We start from the raw sequence: 19,003 nt of genomic DNA, 5'->3' as shown, positions 1-19,003 counted from the left end.
GGAAATGCCGATAAAGGTACAGGAAACCTACTTCCACTTTCATCTGAATCAGTGTCCGAATCTGGTTGATAATCTTTATCCTTTATTGAGTCATCGCTGTCACTTAAATAAAGGTTGGCACTTACCACAGAACTTTGTTTAGAGTGATTTTCTTCTGCAACACTAGCCGATTTGATGGCTGCATCTTGGCCGCATATATCGCTAAGTTCGTGATGTGGTAGGGTTTCTTTATCTTCACCTGCAATAGAAAGTTTCGTTACAACGGAAGCAGAGTTTAAATAAAATGATTAAAATTAAAGATATTTTTATTAACATTTAGAAAAGCAGTAAATATTGCATTTATTTTTTCACGACTGACTGAAAAAAATAGTAAATTAGTGATAAAAACTTACCTTTTTGTAATCTGGGTTCTGTATTTAAAGACTTAGGTATGTCGGAGAGCGACAAATCTAATATCCTTAAACTTCTTTTGCGAAAAGCCATTGTTAAAGCAATAAAAGACTCACTAAATACCTTCTCTAAAATAACACGCTTTCGACTTTAAATCTGTTATCTGTTTGCTATGCTGGTAGGTTAAAAACTAAATACTATATTATTTTCAGAATGCGCCTGTCTGTCATTAATGACGATTTTTCGTTAAAATACTGCTTAGTACAACCTAATAAATTAAGTAATAATTAAATCCATTCTCCAAAAGACATAAACACAACAAATTAGGGCGGCCTGTAAACCTTAAAATTACTAAACCAATATTCTAAACAGTTACCACTTGATGTGCACTTAATATACTATGCATTTAACTTGAGTTTGTTTTAAAAAGATTAAGTTCCACGAAAATGCACACCTGTGTGTATATTTTATTATATACTTGATATATTTTCCTTGAGAGGCATATAATCCTATGATGGACTTAGGATCCGGTTTATAATATTTCATTTGGAGGAATATAAGTTTAAGTCCAGATAAGATTATATACCTCTAAAGCAAACTGGACATAGTGTACATAGTTTCTCGTCTAATTTCGTTTCTAAAAGAGTTTGGACTTAGTATAGTATTCCCCTGAATAATATAGGGTATTCCGATCCCAGTTATGCAATAATGTATTTTTCTGAAAAAATGGACTTAGGATAGTATGCCTCCCATATACAGAATTAGTATTTTTGAGGTTACCAGATACTTAGACTGAAGACTGAGCATTCAGCTACAAGATTCTAAAGAGTGATCGCGTCTAACTTTAATGTATACCGTTATTTTTTAATTGTTAAATATGCGTGTTTATCCGATTTTTTTGCCGGTGCGGCGCGCTCTATTTCAAAAATCTCCAATTCTCCTCCGAAAAATATTTTTTCTAGATTCTTTGTGATGTTCTAAATAAAATATGTTTCTGGCCATTTTTCTCAAAAGTTAATAGTTTTTAAGTTATAAGCGATTTAAAATCCGAAAAATGACAAAAAAACGCATTTTCGGATTTTAAATCGCTTATAACTTTAAAACTATTAACTTTTGAGAAAAATGGCAGAAAACATATTTTATTTATAATATCACAAATAATCTATAAAAAATATTTTTCGGAGCAAAATAGGAGATTTTTGAAATGGAGCGCGCCGCACCGGCAAAAAGATCGGACAAACACGCATATTTAATAATTAAAAAATAACGGTATACATTAAAGTTAGACGCGATCACTCTTCAGAATCTTGAAGCTGAATGTTCAGTCTTTAATCTAAGTATCTGGCAACCTCAAAAATACTAATTTAAATATGAGTTTTTAAGCCTCGAAAATGCGTATTTTCGTATTTTTCAGATTTTAAATCGCCTATAACTCCAAAACTATCAATTTCTAAGAAAAATTACAAGATACCTTTCTTGTTTAGATTGACCCAAAAAATCTAAAAATATATGTTCCAGAGCAAACAATCATGATCTTTTGTATTTGTTTAAAAAATTTTTTTAAACAATTTCTGCCCAAAAATTCCGCCCGGCACCCTTCAGATTTGTTTAAAGGGGACATTTTTGAATAGGAATCCACAAAGAAACCGAATCAGACATTTTTCCAGACGGGAGCGGTCTCACCACATGGACTAGATGGAGATTCATTTTATCTAACAATAAAACACTGAATACTTCTGTTTTCAATACTTCCACAACTTCTTCTTCCACAAAATTAATTACAATTTATTTTCACTACCGCTGTTTCGTCAGAGTGCCTTTCTCAATTGACGTATTTTACTATGTGTCTGCACTTTAAAATCTCTAAAGCCTGGATTTCCTCGAAAGCGGCAACGAAAAACTGCGACCATAACACTGCGATGAATGACGTCAAATTACGGTGAAAAATTCAAGAATCTTCACTGGGGCAATGGAATGTGCAAGTTCAGCAAGCGGTGGCTTCCAACGCATCCTTGGAAACCAACGCTATTATTTTGCTTGGTACAGTTTTTTATGCCGTCATTCATCGCAGTCTTACGGTCGCAGCTTGTCGGTGCCGCTTTCGAGTAAACCAAGGCTTAACTGAATACGTTGAGGAGTGTGGGGAGGTGTTTGTCTCAAACTTGTCATTCAGAATTATATCTGTATTTTTGAATTTATTAATTTCCATAGATTCTAATAAAGATAGATTAAGGCCTTTATTTTGGATATGAAAACTTTGGCACTCTTCATTAAAAAAAGAATGTGTGTGTACTTTGTACGCACGTAAGGAGATATACTTCTACTACATATTATGTGATTTTTAAGACAATACCCAAAATTAAAAAAAGAAAAGAATAAAACGCACACAAACACATTGAAAAATGCCACAAAGAAAAAATGATTTCTGAACGATAATAATTGTTGGCAAAAATTTTAAATACGCATTTTCTGAAAAAAAAATTATATAACAATTATACTTACAATCAAAAAATGCATAAAAAAATAAAAAATAAAAACTCGCATCGGGAATTGAACCCGTGAATTTGGGGGCGCTTTGATTCGTAATCGAAGCCTAGACTCACTCGTCCAATTCCACATTATTTGCCATGTGGGAAAATACGGTAACTGAACGTTTTACTGTTTGACAGTTGTTTTGAATATAATTAAATGATGTAGTTTAAATTTTGTGGAAGAAAATATTAAAATATAACAAAAGAGTAAGAAAACAATATATTAGATGAAGATTGGTAGAACTTTTGTTGGTAATCAAATTAAGCATGTAAATCAAAGCATTACATACCTACTAGATAAATAAATCTACGCCAAAAAATCATAATTTAAAAATAAAAATCAGACCTAATTTGGGATTTCTCTCTAAAATCCTCATTCTTGAGAAAATAAATGTACAGTAGAGCGTCGATTATCCGAACGTCGATCAACCGAACGACCGCTTATTCCAACTATCGACTCCCGCGTCCCGAACTCGAATACCGAGCAAGCGTTAGTAATTGACGCTTAAATTATCTTCAATTTTCTTCAATATTGTATCCAAAAATAATTATGTTGTTGCAAAGACTGCACTTTTTTGTTTAGTTGCTAGTTGTCATTATCAAGATATAAATAAATATGTAGGTATATAAATATGGCTTTTATTCACTTGTGGATAAATATGTATGACTATAAATATGTATCAATATATTGTAGTTCGATTGTCCGAACAAATCGGTTTTCCGAACACCTATGTCCCGCAATTAGTTCGGATAATCGACGCTCTACTGTATTTCAACCTAATCCAAATGTATAATTACAATATGACTGTAATAAAAACTACTTACCAAATTAGAATGAGTTTTCCTTGTCCAAAATAGTCCAAAAGTCCAAAAATATAGGTATATGAAAACTATTTAAAAAGGCAGTATAACTATTAACTAACTTTTGTTTGTTGTTTCTTTTAACGCAAATTTTAAAACGCAACAACCATAAATAATCTAACTACAGATGTGCCACAGCCGCCATATTGAATAGTTTTTGACATGTCATTTGAACATCCAATCAGAACAAAGTTATAATGCGCATGCGCCGGGATCATAGGTTTTAACATATAAAAATTCACCCTCATATCGCCGGTAAAGAAGTATAACTTCAAAAAATCTAGAAGGTGAATTGTGTAGGTAAAATCTGTTTTTCTATTATTGAAATGCCTTTTGTGTTCGCTATGCGTTTGTCAAATATTCTGCCAGTTTGACTGATATAAGTTTTTGGACAATCACCACATGTCACTGTGTATACAAACTGACATGTGGTAACTGTCCAAAAACTTACATCGATCAGACTGACAAAACCTTTGACAAACGCATAGCAGAACACAAAAGGGCTTTCAATAATAGAAAAACAAATTCTACACATGCAATTCACCTTCTAGATTATAATAATTATTTTAATGAAGAGTTTCAAATTCTTTATATTCAAAATAAAGGTCTTAAGCTATCTTCATTAAAATCTATGGAAATTGAGATAAACAGCTTTCCATTCCTCAACCTGTTCAGAGAGAGGCTCTAAAGTGCAGACACATATAAAATACCGTCACTTAAGAAAGGCACGCTGCCGAAACAGGTGAAGTGACATAAACTTATAATAAATTTGGTTTTATTGTTAGATTTAAAAATATTGTTTTTATGCAAAATATAAATATCCGAATTTGTCAAATTCTAGAACATACCAATATTTGGTGCGCCAGTGTTTACTCCTGCAACATTGTAGCTAAGCATGTTTTTTACAGGACAAGAGTTAACAATTACAATTGCAACTTGTAGGCCTTGATAGCGACATATGTTTTTTATCAGCTTTTGAATAAAATAAAACGTCTACTGGTATCTATTAACGATCTAAAGAATGTTTAAAACTTTCGAGAATTTCAAACGGGTGCATCAATAGATTGGTAAGAAAATATAGTTCAGATTATAGTAGAGAATGTAATATAAATGACCATGTCATTAAGTTCATTAAAAATACAGGGTGGGTTCATTAAAAATACAAGAAAAGTTATTTAGGTAAAAGTTGGGGCACTGACAGGACCATAATTTAAAAATATTTTCAAACATACAGGCCCACCCATATTGACAGGGTGACACAAACTTATGTTTTCTAATGGTACACCCTTTATATTTTTACATTTTTGGATTTTTCTCAATGTCTTCTTTCTTAGAATATAAGGTTTTGTAATATGATAAGAGGTAGTTTAAAATATAATTACGTTTTTTTTATTAATTTCATATCGACCTGAAACAACATTCACACCGTGTAGTGTTGTAGTCATGTGACATAAAAATTTCTGTTTATTTTTAACATACTCTATCTACTATTGCTAAAAATTATTGCTATAGCGAAATGCTTAATTTTAGTATACAAGGTTGGTCGAAACTCGGATTGAGTATTTTCTGAGTTTTCTTAAATGGAACACTTTGTATTTTAGTATTGTAATGAAATGATATATTGTGGTAGGTACTTTTTTATTTCTTAAGCATTCCCTTTACCTAATTGCTTTATTTTGTGAGTTATTCATAATTCTTTAAGCCACTCATTAATTGTAACAAAAATTACGCGACATTTTATTAAGTCCACCGTAAAAATATTCAATCAAAAATAATTTTTAACAAAAAATACATAAGGTGAAACAGTAGCAATCAACAGGTAGCGAAAACGCGTTCCAAGATTGCGGCTGTAATTTTGAATATTTTTTCGAGATATTTGGCACACGTATTTGTAATATAATAAAGAATGGCGGTACAGAGCCCAATTTAAAAAATATATTAATATGTGGAAATTAGTCTGTAATTAAATACAATATTAAAAAAACGAGCCTGTACCGCCATTAAGAAGAACAAAAAAATACACTTTCTTCAAATAAACTTTTTTATCCGATGCCTAGATTTTGTGTCATTTTGGAACTACTATTGAAATAAAAAATTTTAGTAGTTCCAAAATGACACAAAATCTAGGCATCGGATAAAAAAGTTTATTTGAAGAAAGTGTATAATTATATTTTCGGAGTTATTTAAAAAAACTAACTTCGCTGTTCATTTGTTTAATAAAAAATGAAGCACCCACTTCTCGAGTAGAACTTTTTGATATGTTGTTTATTAAATATTTTTTAATGAAATTACAAAAAGTTTTATCTTGTTTGATTTTTTCCGAAGTGAAAATCTAAATGTACTCCCCTATAAGTCAAGAAGCAAACCAGCGTTGTTCCATGTAATATTAATACAACGTTAACCTATCGCACACTTTATTACTTTCAGCCAACCTTTCATTAAGTGCTGTAAAATATGCCAATAAAACTAGACGTTAATTGAAAACTTTGAACAAGCTATGAAAATAAATTTGCATACTTTGTTGTTAGTAATTTTCTAAAAGTATACAATTTAAAATTTTGAACCACAGTATTAAGATAATAATACAATCGTGGAAAGAAAGTACACCTGTAAATATTTTCCTTTTATTTGTGATATAATCTGGTTTGGAAGCTGGTAGGTGGATCAATAGGTGTTAAATACATCGAGCACCCTTTAGTCCAGGGCGCATCTGTTTTGAGATGGACGTTGAGAGGTGACTCAAATTTTTTTGCAGAAATTTCTTGAAAAGAACTCAAATAATAATATTTGAGTTATCCTCCGACTCAAAATGGTCCGGAACATTGTTTAAATATTCAAAATGTCAAAATATGAAGGAAAAATTCGATTTCTTTATTGGTTTTTTGATTATAACTTTAAAACTATTCATTTCTGAGAGAAGTTGTAACGGCATAAAAGTTGCATAATTAAATTTCCTACAATATAGAATTGGTTAAATATTTAAAAAATAGTCACCCTTGTTGCAAAATAGCAATAATTGCGAAAAAAATCATACAAAAACAAGTATTCGCATTTTACGTTTTTCAACCATGTATGCTACACTTAGGACCTACATGTTTTGCCCAGAAAAACTCTATGATATTGTAAAACAACACTGTAAATTTCATTAAGATCAGTTTAATAGATTTTGCAAAATAAATTTTGCAATCCAGCTTTCGTAACAAAAATTCATTTTTTTTTAATGTTGCAGGACTGAAAATAAAGCAGATAGCAAGTTGAATTTTTTTAGCTTATAGAAGTGGACTGTACCTTTTATTGGCAATTTGCAAAATTAAAATCGATTAGTTACCACGGCGTCAGGAAATTTTTTAAATAAACATTAATTTTTGGTGCTACGCGCAGGACAACGGTGTTCGATTCACACAAGTTGATTTCCACCAAAATTGCTTCCACTCTTTATCTAATATAATATTTGCTTACTCTATATTTTGTTGTATTTTAATATTTTAATCCCACAAAAATCAAACTAATTTTATTATTGTTTGTGAAATATTGTTTAAACCACTGCATATGTTTAAAAATAATAAACTTTTATTCTCTAAGTTAAAATATATGAACAAAGAAAGTTTTTGCTAAAAAAAGCTTTATTTCAAAGGATAGAGTATGTGTTTTTATTTTGCAATAAACAAATTTATTTATTTATATCGAAATGTAATAAAAATTAAAATGTATCAATCATTATCAAAGGTCATTGGAATGCCCAATCTATCCGCTGTCCTGCGCGTAGCACCAATAATTAGTGTTTATTTAAAAAAATTCCTGACGCCGTCGTAGTTAATCTATTTTAATTTTGCAAATTTCAAATGAAAGCTACAATACACTTCTATATGTAAAAAAAAATCAACTTGTTATCTGCTTTATTTTCAGTCCTATAACATTTTGAAAAAATGAATTTTTTTTGCGAAGGTTGGATTTCAAAATTAATTTTGCAAAATTTGTTGAACCTATCTTAATGAAATTTACAATATTGTTTTACTGTATCATAAAGTTTTTCTGGGTGAAATATGAAGTTCCCAAGTGGAGCATAAATGGTTGAAAAACGTAAAATGCAAATACTTGTTTTTGTATGTTTTTTTCGCAATTTTTGCTACTTTGCAACAAGGGTGACTATTTTTTAAATTTTTAACCAACTCTATATTGTAGGAAATTTAATTACGCAACTTTTATATTAGTACAACTTTTCTAGAAAATGCATACTTTTAAAGTTATAATCAAAAAACGAAGTAAAGAATCAAATTTTTCCTTCATTTTTTGACATTTTGATTATTTAAACAATGTTCCGCACCTTTTTGAGAGGGAGGATAACTCAAATATTATTATTTGAGTTATTTTCAAGCCATTTCTGCAAAAAAATTTGAGTCACCTCTAAACGTCCAAATGTACTAATATTTTTACAGATGCGCCCTGGTCTACATTGTCTGGCTGTTAGCCCGAAGTGCTTTATCTGCTCTGTTTGGATTTCCTTAATACCCCAGGCTGTGGGTGAAAAAACGTGATATAATTCAGGAATTTTTGAAACCTACCAGGTGTTGTAAAGGACGATGGCAGGAATAACTTCGACTAAAATGTAACCAAAAATTTTGTGCGGTTTTTTATTTATGACGTTTTTCATTTGTTAAATTTGCAATTATTAAAGATTTTTAATTTTGCATCTTTGCAAAACAGCCTGCGAAAGCTCCAAAATGGCCGTTTTTTGCAATTGCATTATTTATTGTAAAAATAACTTTTATGTATCTTTTTAGGGCTTTAAAATGAAGATCTTTCAAAAGCAAACCTAAAAAAATTGTAGGGCCCGATTGATGAACTTATTGCTTAGATATTATAATTTGTTTATCCCAAGGGTCAAATGTTCTAAATACTTATATTTTCATATTCTGATGTAAATAAATGCGTATAACATTTTTCAACTTCTTATTTCGGGTTTGAAAATAAGGGGGCAAATTTCGTTATAAACATTTAGAACTGAAGCCGCCTCTGTACATCCTATGAGTTTCTAACTTGCAGGTTATTGATGTTGAAGACAAAGTAAAGATTCAAAACAAAATAAAAATTTTAGATAGCCGAGATAATTGTTTTTGTTTTCTTAAATCGTAGTGACTTTATTTATAACAATTAAGAATTTATTTCACAGTCATTGTCTAAAGAAAGATTTATGTTATTTTAAAATTAAAATTACTTTAACCGAAAATTACATTTAATTATTAAAAATGATTTTTAAAATGTAGTGGAGATTTATTTTTCGTTACGAATATGATTTGTTGCGTTGGTTGTCCTTAGCAACGGTTAGCAACTTATAATACATTCAATCGCGGTTTTTGCTTTAAACTTTAAAGCACTGCTTGGATTGATATAAAATTTGGCAAACACATAGATAACAAGTCAAAGAATAAAAATGATATTGGGCCTCTGTGTGCTTTTGTCCCGGGGGTGAGTTTCACCCCTTATAAATGGTGAAAAAATATATGTTTAAAATAAGATCGGAAATGGTCTAATTCTAAACAAATTTTGTTGTTCTACAGCATTTTTTTACGAAGTTAATACTTTTCGAGTAAACACATTCATTTTTAAACAAAAAAAGACACGTTTTTAGGCGGTTATTGACAAATAACTTAAAAAGTAAGTATTTTATTGAAAAAAATATTATTATCAAAAATTTTGCAAATTAAAAATTGAAAAAAATGATGTATGCATGAACTCTCTAGACCCAGTATAAACAAAGTTCTAGCTAATAAAAAATAGGTTTATATCCGTCAAATTTCAAAGTGAATTATTTCAACGTGAAATAACCAAAAAATCATACACTTTTTGGAGAAAAATCATTACAACTTTTTTAAAGTGTTTAAAAAATATGTGTATCTGTTTTTTAAAATAGTTTATAGCATCAAAAGTAAGAAGTTACGCTAAAAATAAAGTTAGTCTCTTTTTTTCGTCAAAAAACTCGGGATTTTTGGTCACACTCATAAATTTTCAGTTATTTTGAAAAAAAAAGATTTTTTCTCAAAATTAAAAATTAAAAAAGATTTACTTTAAAACCAATTTTTTTTTAAATAAACCCTTTGAACCGATGATACTTACAGATCATATAAAATAATACATGAGCAAAATAACCTGTGAAGCGGTAATGATTAATTTGATTTAAGGTGGTAATGATGGGGTGACTTTCCCGAGTTTTTTAACAAAAAGAAAAGAGATCAACTTTATTTTCGGCGTAACTTGCTCACTTTTGATGCTATAAACGTTTTTAAAAGCAGATATACATATTTTTTTAAATATTTTAAAAAGTTGTAATGATTTTTCTCCAAAAAGTGCATGCTTTTTTGATTACTTCAAGTTGAAATAATTTACTTTGAAATTTGACGGATATGAACATATTTTTCATTAGCTTGAACTGTGTTTCTACTGGGTCTAGAGAGTTTGTGCATACATCATTTTTTTCAATTTTTAATTTGCTATATTTTTGATAAAAATGTTTTCTTCGATAAAATACTTACTGTTTGAGTTATTTGTCAAAAACAGCCTAAAAACGTGTTTTATTTTTTTGTTGAAAAATGAAGGTATTTACTCGAAAATAACACGAAAAGCATTAACTTGGTGAAAAAATGCTATAGAACAAAAGTTGCTTAGAATTAGACGTTTTATCTATTTCCGAACTTATTTTGAACATATATTTTTCACCCCATAAAAGGGGTGAAATTCACCCCCAGCACACAGAGGCCAAATATTATTTTTATTCTTTGACATGTTAAATATCTATGTGTTTGCCAAATTTCATGTAAATCCAAGCAGTGCTGTAAAATTTAAACCAAATCCGTGAATCAATGTATTATAAGTTGCTAACCGTTGCTAAGGGCAAACCGACACAATAAATCACATTCGTAACGAAAAATAAATCTCCACTACACTTTAAAAATCATTTTTAATAATTAAATGTGATTTTCGGTTAAAATAATTTTATTTTAAGATAATATAAGTAGTCTCTTTCTTTAGTCAATCACTGTGAAATAATTCCTTAATTTTTATAATAAAGTCACTACGATTTAAGAAAACAAAAACAATTATCTCGACTTCAGTAGGTCGTAGAAAATTTTTATTTGGTTTTGAATCTTTACTTTATCTTCAGCAACGATAACCTGTAAGTTAGAAACTCATAAGATGTACAGGGGCGGCTTCAGTTCTAAATGTTTATAACGAAATTTGCCCCCTTATTTTCAACCCCGAAATACGAATTTGAAAAATGTTACACGCATTTATTTACTTCAGAATATGAAAATATAAGTCTTTAGAAGGAGAGTGGATCTTGGATTAACTCTCTGCGATTTTTTTTGAAAAAGTTATAGCCTTGGACATTTGACCCCCTGGAATTAACAAGTTATAATATCTAACCAACAAATTCACCAATCGGGCTCTACAAATTTTTATGTTTGGTAGTAAAAGATCTTCATTTTATAGCATTAAAAAATAGATACAAGTTATTTTTACAATAAATAATGCAATTGCAAAAAACGGCCATTTTGGATCTTTCGCCGGCTGTTTTGCAATAACGTATTAACGAAATTAGACCTTCCATAGCTCAAATTGTAGGTTTTTTTTAATTTACTATAATTTTCTTTTTAAAAGCTTTTCTCTAAAATGAATATCCTAAGCTGCAAAATTAAAAAACTTTAAAAATTTCAAATGGAACAAATAAAAAACGTCATAAATAAAAAACCGCACAAAATTTTTGGTTACATTTTAGTAGAAGTTATTCCTGCCATGCATCGTCCTTTACAACACCTGGTAGGTTTCAAAAAATACTGAATTATATCCTGAAATCAACCTATTTTTCACCCACAGCTTGGACTATAAATCAATTTAGTTAAATACTCACTTGTACACCGGAGGATTAACATGCACAAAAACCAAAAATAGGTATAATATTATGGACGCAAGACATATGTGGTGAAAAAAAAATTTAGGTTTTCTAAACGAAACTTTAGAACTTCTAAATAAGACTAAGACTAAGAAGAAAACTTCTAAACTTCTAAAGAAATTTAGAAGTTTTCTTATCGAATGTTGGCTACTGCCAACTACCAATAATAATTGGACTGCACTGCCGTAAGATTTTTAGCCAAAACGTTTTGAGATTTGCTTAAAAAAGTAAATAGACGCGAAGATAGCCACAGAGTTAGTGACGTCAATCTAAAGAAGTGTACCGTAAAGTGAGGCTACTTTGTGACACATGTGGTTACTTTGTGACAGTGGCCTCTAAAGTTAAACTTATTAATTTGGCCGAGCCATTAGAAATGCTGGAATAATTAAAATATTCCATTTCAATAGTAGACTATGTGCACTATCTAGGAAACAATAACCAAAGTTCCTAGTGCAACTCCGCTCGTCATGCCACAGCTGATTTGATCATCTTCAAACAGGTGATTTTAGGTTGGCCTGAAAACTTTGACTTTTGAAGAAGAATTTTTAGAAGATACTTCTACTAAAGTAAATTTATATTTTAACACAATATGTTACCTCCATTTAACAGTAAAATGTTGTCTGTAAAAAATGTACGGATGTGTCTTTGTGCCACAGTTAGAATTTCATATAAATATCGCAGAAAAAGTTACGTGTCACAAAGAAACCCCCACCCATGGGGCGACTTTGTGACAACTTTTTTTGACATTTTCTTAATTGCTATAACATATAGCGCATTCTAGTTTTCACTGAACATAGAGGAAAGATAGAGCTTTCAGGTGAAATTTTTAAAATTATAATAAACCGAAAGTGTATGTACTATATCATCACAAAATCTAAAAAAGTGTCACAAAGTAGCCTCACTTTACGGTAATATAAGTGTTTGTATCTGGAAATAACATTTTTGTTTTTGAAGTTATACTTCTTTAGGCACGAGGGTGAATTTTTACATTCCCTGGCGCATGCGCACACCGACAGTATGGTATTAGTCACTACATTCTTTTAAGTTATGTAGCCCAAATAAGGTGTGCGTGAAAAGAATATATTATTTGTGTTTTTAGTAAATATATTTATTATAATTTTTGTGTCTTTGGATTTGTCTTCCTCGGGAATAAGATATTTTATAATAACAGTAAGTATATTTAAAGTATTTTTGTATACTTCACTTGGTCTATTAAATTTGTCAGTATGTATGAGAAATCTTGTAACCTGCCAAAGCAAAGGGAGTATAGCTCAGTGGTAGAGCGTGTGACCGGAGATCGAGAGGTCCCCGCCCCGGTACGAATCCTGGTGTTTTCTAATCTTTTTTTAATTTTTGGTATTGTTCTAATAAAATTTTTTGGAAAGTAGTAAGTAAAAATTAGTTTAATCTTTAAATAAAATACAAATAACCTGTTGAAAGTATATTTATTTCGTTGAAATCATATAATAGAAGTATAACTTCTTACGTGCGTACAAAGTACACACACATTCTTTTTTATTATTTTCATTATAATTTTATAGCGTTTTCTCACCATTTTAACCTTGCTTTGACTTCTACAGATGTTTCAAAATCGAGATTACTAAAGTCGGTTCGGTCATTCTGGAGCTTATTGAATGTCATTTAAGGTTTATACACTAAGCGCCAAAATTAACGCACCACCTTAAAAATGGGACATTTTTAATGTCTGATATTTCCTAAACCTGTTGTCCGATTTTAGTGATTTTTTAAATATTTTATAGCTTTGTTCTTCAGGAATATCGATGTAATAATAATGTTGCTAAACAGATAAGTGTCATTGTATACCGGGTGTAACAATGATAGTGTGTTTTTTCCTCAACGTTTGGAACACCCTGTGGAATATTCTAGCGTATATAAAATATTGAAATTAAAACTCAACTGGAACCTTAGGCTATCTTAACATTTTGCTTTTTGATTCATTCGCTTATGTTGGATAATAAAAAAGTTAGGTACTTTAACAACTATCAACGTTTTTCATCAATACAGGGTGTTTCTAAATAAGTGCGACAAACTTTGAGGGGTAATTCTGCATGCAAATATAATGACCGTTTACTTTATAAACATGCTTCCGCAAACGCTTCGTTTCCTAGATACGGGATGTTAAATTTTTTCTTACAAACTGACGATTTATTTATTGCTCTAAAACCCGTTGTGATATGCAAATGAAATTTAGTGGGTTTTAAGAGGTAGTTATTGCGCATTTTTTGACGTACAACTAAGAATTTTATATTCACCATTGGCGTGCATACGGGTCATATTACCCGGTCATATTACCCGTATGCACGCCAATGGTGAATATAAAATTCTTAATTGTATGCCAAAAAATGCCCAATAACTACCTCTTAAAACCTACCAAATTTCATTTGCATATCTCAACCGGTTTTAGAGCAATAAATAAATCGTCAGTTTGTACGAAAAAATTCAACATCCCGTATCTCGGAAACGAAGTATTTGCGGACATATATTTATAAAGTAAACGGTCATTATTTTTCATGGAAAATTACCTATTAAAGTTTGTCGCACTTATTTAGAAACACCCTGTATTGATGAAAAACGTTGCTAGTTGTTAAGGTACCTAACTTTTTTATTATCCAACATAAGCGAATGAATCAAAAGCAAAATGTTAAGGTAACCTAAGGTTCTAGCTGAGTTTTAATTTCAATATTTTATATGCGCTAGAATATTCCACAGGGTGTTCCAAACTTTGAGGAAAAAACACACTATCATTGTTACACCCGGTATACAATGACAATTATCTGTTTAGCAATAATATTATTACATGGATATTCTTGAAGAATAAAGCTATAACCTATTAAAAAAATCACTAAAATCGGACAACAGGTTTAGGAAATATGAGACATTAATAATGTCCCATTTTTAAGGTGGTGCGTTAATTTTGGCGCTTAGTGTACATCGAGTTATCGTCCCGGACAAACTGTGTTTTCGTTTGACGTGTCGTCCTAGCCTTTTATTAGTATAGATTTTTTTATACAGGGTGTCCCAAAAGTAGCTAAACGGTCGAATATTTCGCGAAATAAACTTCGGATCAAACAACTGAAAAATACGTGTGAAATAAGTTTCAAAAATCTGTTGAATGACACCAAACACGACCTCCCACTCTACACCCTGGAGGTGAAGTGGAGGGTAACTTTAAAATCTTAAATAAAAACCTCCAGTTTTTATTTCAGATTTGGATTCCTTATGTATGAGTCAGCCATTTTTATTCGAGACATTTTTTCGAAATGTGGACAGCTGGCGCTATAATCGGAAAAAACGATTTATCGTGATCTCTCTCTCTTTTTTGTCGTTTCCCCATTTCTGAGGATCGTGATTTCTTTCAAGATTCCTATCTTTATCGTGATACCATGGGTAAATTATAGAAAGGGTCTAATATCTCAAGAAGTACACTTCCAAATGAAAAACCAAAATATATGTTTTTATTATTTTTCAAAAACCAATCGAACTACACCAAACATGACTTTCCATACCACAACTAGTATTTATTCTAAACATTTTTTTTAATTGTTGATAGATGGCGTTATAATCGGAAAAATACGATTTATCAGCGCCATCTATCAACAATTCTAAAAATGTTTCGAACAAATGTTACTTGTTCTTTCATGAGGACTCCAAAACTGCAATAAAAAACGGGGGTTCTTATTTAATATTTTAGAATTACCCCCAACCCCACCTCCAGGGTGTGGAGGAGTGGGGGTCGTGTTTGGTGTAATTCGATAGGTTTTTGAAAAATATTAAACACAGCTTTTTTTGATTTGGAAGTATATTTCTCGAGATATTAGACCGTTTCTATAATTTATCTATAGTATCCCGATAAATGGTTTTTTCCGATTATGGCGGCATCTATCAAAAGTTCGAAAAAATCTGTCGAATAAAAATTCCTTACTTTTCGTAAGAACTCCAAATCTGTAATAAAAACTGGGGGTTTTCATTTAAGATTTTAAAGTGTCGTGTTTGGTGTTATTCGATAGATTTTTGAAAATTATCGAACACGTACGTATTTTTCTCACAATGTTTATCTCGCGAGATATTCGACCGTTCCGCTACTTTTGGGGCACCCTATATTATGAAAAGTCAATACATGTTTGGTTACAAAAAAAATAACTCTCTTTATATTTCTTGTGTGTTCCGATAGTAAATTTCTGAATTACTTGCCTTCACAAAAAAAGAAACGAATCTACTATATCCAGATATTAATATTACGTTGTATCAAAAAAGAAATAAGTAATATGCTGCCCGTTTTTCTTATTAACTTATCCTGGTTTACTGTAGCGACATGAAAGGATTGTTGGAAAAATGTGTTTATCAAAAAACATACCAGACGAATGTCGCGTCTTTATCGACAGTTCAAAACGTAGTTTGAAATTTATATCCTTTTGCAAAATGGTTATGTATTTGAGTCATTCACTGGCGAAGCGTCCATGTAACCACTGTTACCATTGGTATCAGTTAAAAATCTTGCAAATAAATATTTTATGGCGATTTATAATTCCATTTTATATAGTCCAGGAACCGAAGCTTTTCACCTCTCAATTTTTACAGACTGGATCGATTTGCTTGAAAATTGGAAAATAAGTAGTGGATAGTCCAAGGATCAAAATCTATATAATGCCGAAAGGCGCTTTTACCATGGGGGTGGTTGCCACCCCATCTCGGGGTGTAAATTTTTTATTATATTTTGACTGCAAAAGTTGATAAAAACATTCATTTTAAGCAAAAAATGTTCTACGTATTTTTTTGATGAAACTAATAGTTTTCGATTTATTCGCTATCGAAAGTGTTAGTTTTATATCGAAAAACTAGCTACAATTTTATATTTAAATATTTTTTGGTATCTCTGATGCTAATATTTCTATTCTGAAGAAAAGAGCATTTTTTACCAAATTGCACAAATTCCTTATTAGATTTTAACTCCATTTTTTTTAAACTAATCATTCTAAGCCAGTCAAACTTCTGGAATCTATTAATAATACATAAATAAAAAAGAATGAATAAGGCCGATGACTAAGAACACCGCTTACTTACATTATTACGCTTCCAATTAGATATCTACTTTTTTTTTTCAAAAAAATATATTGATATTTTAACCGTAACTTTTTTCCTTTTTATCCTAGAAAGTTTGTTAAAAAAGAATTTTGTAGGTTTTTACAGGACCTATAAGGCTATTAATATTAAATCCTTTTAAAATTCTCATTTGCAAGAAGAGGTGACTTTGAAAGGGTTGGTAAAAGTGGTTTTTGCATGTTATTACAAGTTTTAATTTTCAATAGCTCACTCAATTTTTGGCGTAGAAAAAATTTTTGCAAACCAAATTCTTGGGAATTAAATAAGCTACAATTTTTTATTGAAATATTTTTCGTATGTCTGACGCTAATCTTTCTATTCTGAAGAAAAAGGCATTTTTTTACCAAACTACAAAAATTTGTTATCCGCTTTTAACTCATTTTTTTAAAACTAATCATTCTAAGCCGGTCAAACCTCTAGAACCTATTAATAATACATAAATTAAGAAGACCAAATAAGGTTAATGACCAATTTTAATTAGAGTGGAGAGTAGGAGGAAGTTTCCGATCACTTTTTCGCTGAAAAAATAGGGACTGACATTCTCTTTAGTATAAGTCACTTAATTTTTGAGCTAGGGACTATTTTTTTTATTTCTGGAGATAGATATTTTTAATTACTTTAAATTAGCTTAAACAAGTTATCCTCGAAAAATGCATAGTTTTCTCTTATATAAAAAAAGGTTTTGTTTATTTTTTCAAAAGTTACATTTTTGTTAAGTAAACTGGTTTTGATAGGACGAAAATTTTAGCAGAAACTGATTAAAAACAATGATTTTTTCGATTTAAACCAACACTTTCGATAGCGAATAAATCGAGAGCTATTACTTTTATCAAAAAAAGTATAGAACGATTTTTGCTTAGAATGAATGTGTTTACCAACTTTTGCGGTCAAAATAAAATATAAAATTTCCACCCCCGAGATGGGGTGACAACCACCCCCATGGTAAAAGCGCCTTTCGGCCTGATATAGATTTTGATCCTTGGACCATCCACTACTTATTCTCAAATTTTCCAACAAATCGATCCATTCTGTAAAAATTGCGAGGTTTTGTCCTATTTTAAGCTTCATTACTTGGACTAATATTTTTACCAATAGAAATATGTGTGTCAATTTTAAAACTTACAATGGCTATATCTCACGAACAAAAGCTGAAGACGAAAAATGCTTGAAACCGTTTCTAGGATAGTAAGGGGGAACTAAAATGACATGAAAGAGAACTCACCCCCATCAACCCCTTAGGCCGCACCCACCTCAACCAAAAAAGTTTAAATTGCAAACCCCTACTTGTGATACATCATTGAAAAGGCTATAAAAAATGCTATCCAATGGTATAAACAATAATTATACAGGGTGACGCAATAATTGTGAAACTTTGGCTTAAATGAAAAATTTAATGAGGTTTTGTTGAATTGCAAATTTGATAAAAATGTCAATTAAGTAAATGTGCAAAGTGGGTTCCGTTGTTTTGTAAACAATAATACAGTCTATTTTCAAATTCTGCACGAAATTTGGCAAATGTTTTTCTAGTAATAGGGCGACATACTTGAGTAATTATTGCTCGCAATTTCCCAAGTGACGCAAGTTAAGTTTTATAAACAACTGATTTAAGGCAAAAATAGCAAGTTAAGTTTTAATTCAACAAAAAAAAGTTCGAGCGGACATTTACCATTTAAAATAATAGTCCGGGAGATAGCATTACAAATACAAAAGTCATAGTAAGCCAGCTGATATTAACACCCTGTATAATTATTATTTATACCATTGGATGGTACTTTTTATAGTAGGATAGTATATTACTTTTTTCTATGGGGTTACCTTAAATCAGTTGTTTATAAAACTCAACTTGCATCACTTGGGGAATTGCGAGAAAGAATTACTCAAGCATGTCGCCCTATTACTAGAACATTTGCCAAATTTCGTGCAGAATTTGAAAATAGGCTGTATTATTGTTTACCAAACAACGGAATTCACATTAAATATTTACTTAATTGACATTTTTAATCAATTTGTAATTCAACAAAACCTTAGTAAATTTTTCATTTAAGCCAAAGTTTCACAATTATTGCTTCACCCTGTATAATTATTATTTATACCATTGGATAGCATTTTTTATAGCCTTTTCAATGATGTATAACAAGTAGGGGTTTGCAAT

This window comes from Diabrotica virgifera, chromosome 1 (genome assembly GCF_917563875.1).
Source record: "Diabrotica virgifera virgifera chromosome 1, PGI_DIABVI_V3a".
In the NCBI taxonomy this organism is placed as follows: domain Eukaryota; kingdom Metazoa; phylum Arthropoda; class Insecta; order Coleoptera; family Chrysomelidae; genus Diabrotica; species Diabrotica virgifera.
This window is presented reverse-complemented; position numbering follows the sequence as displayed.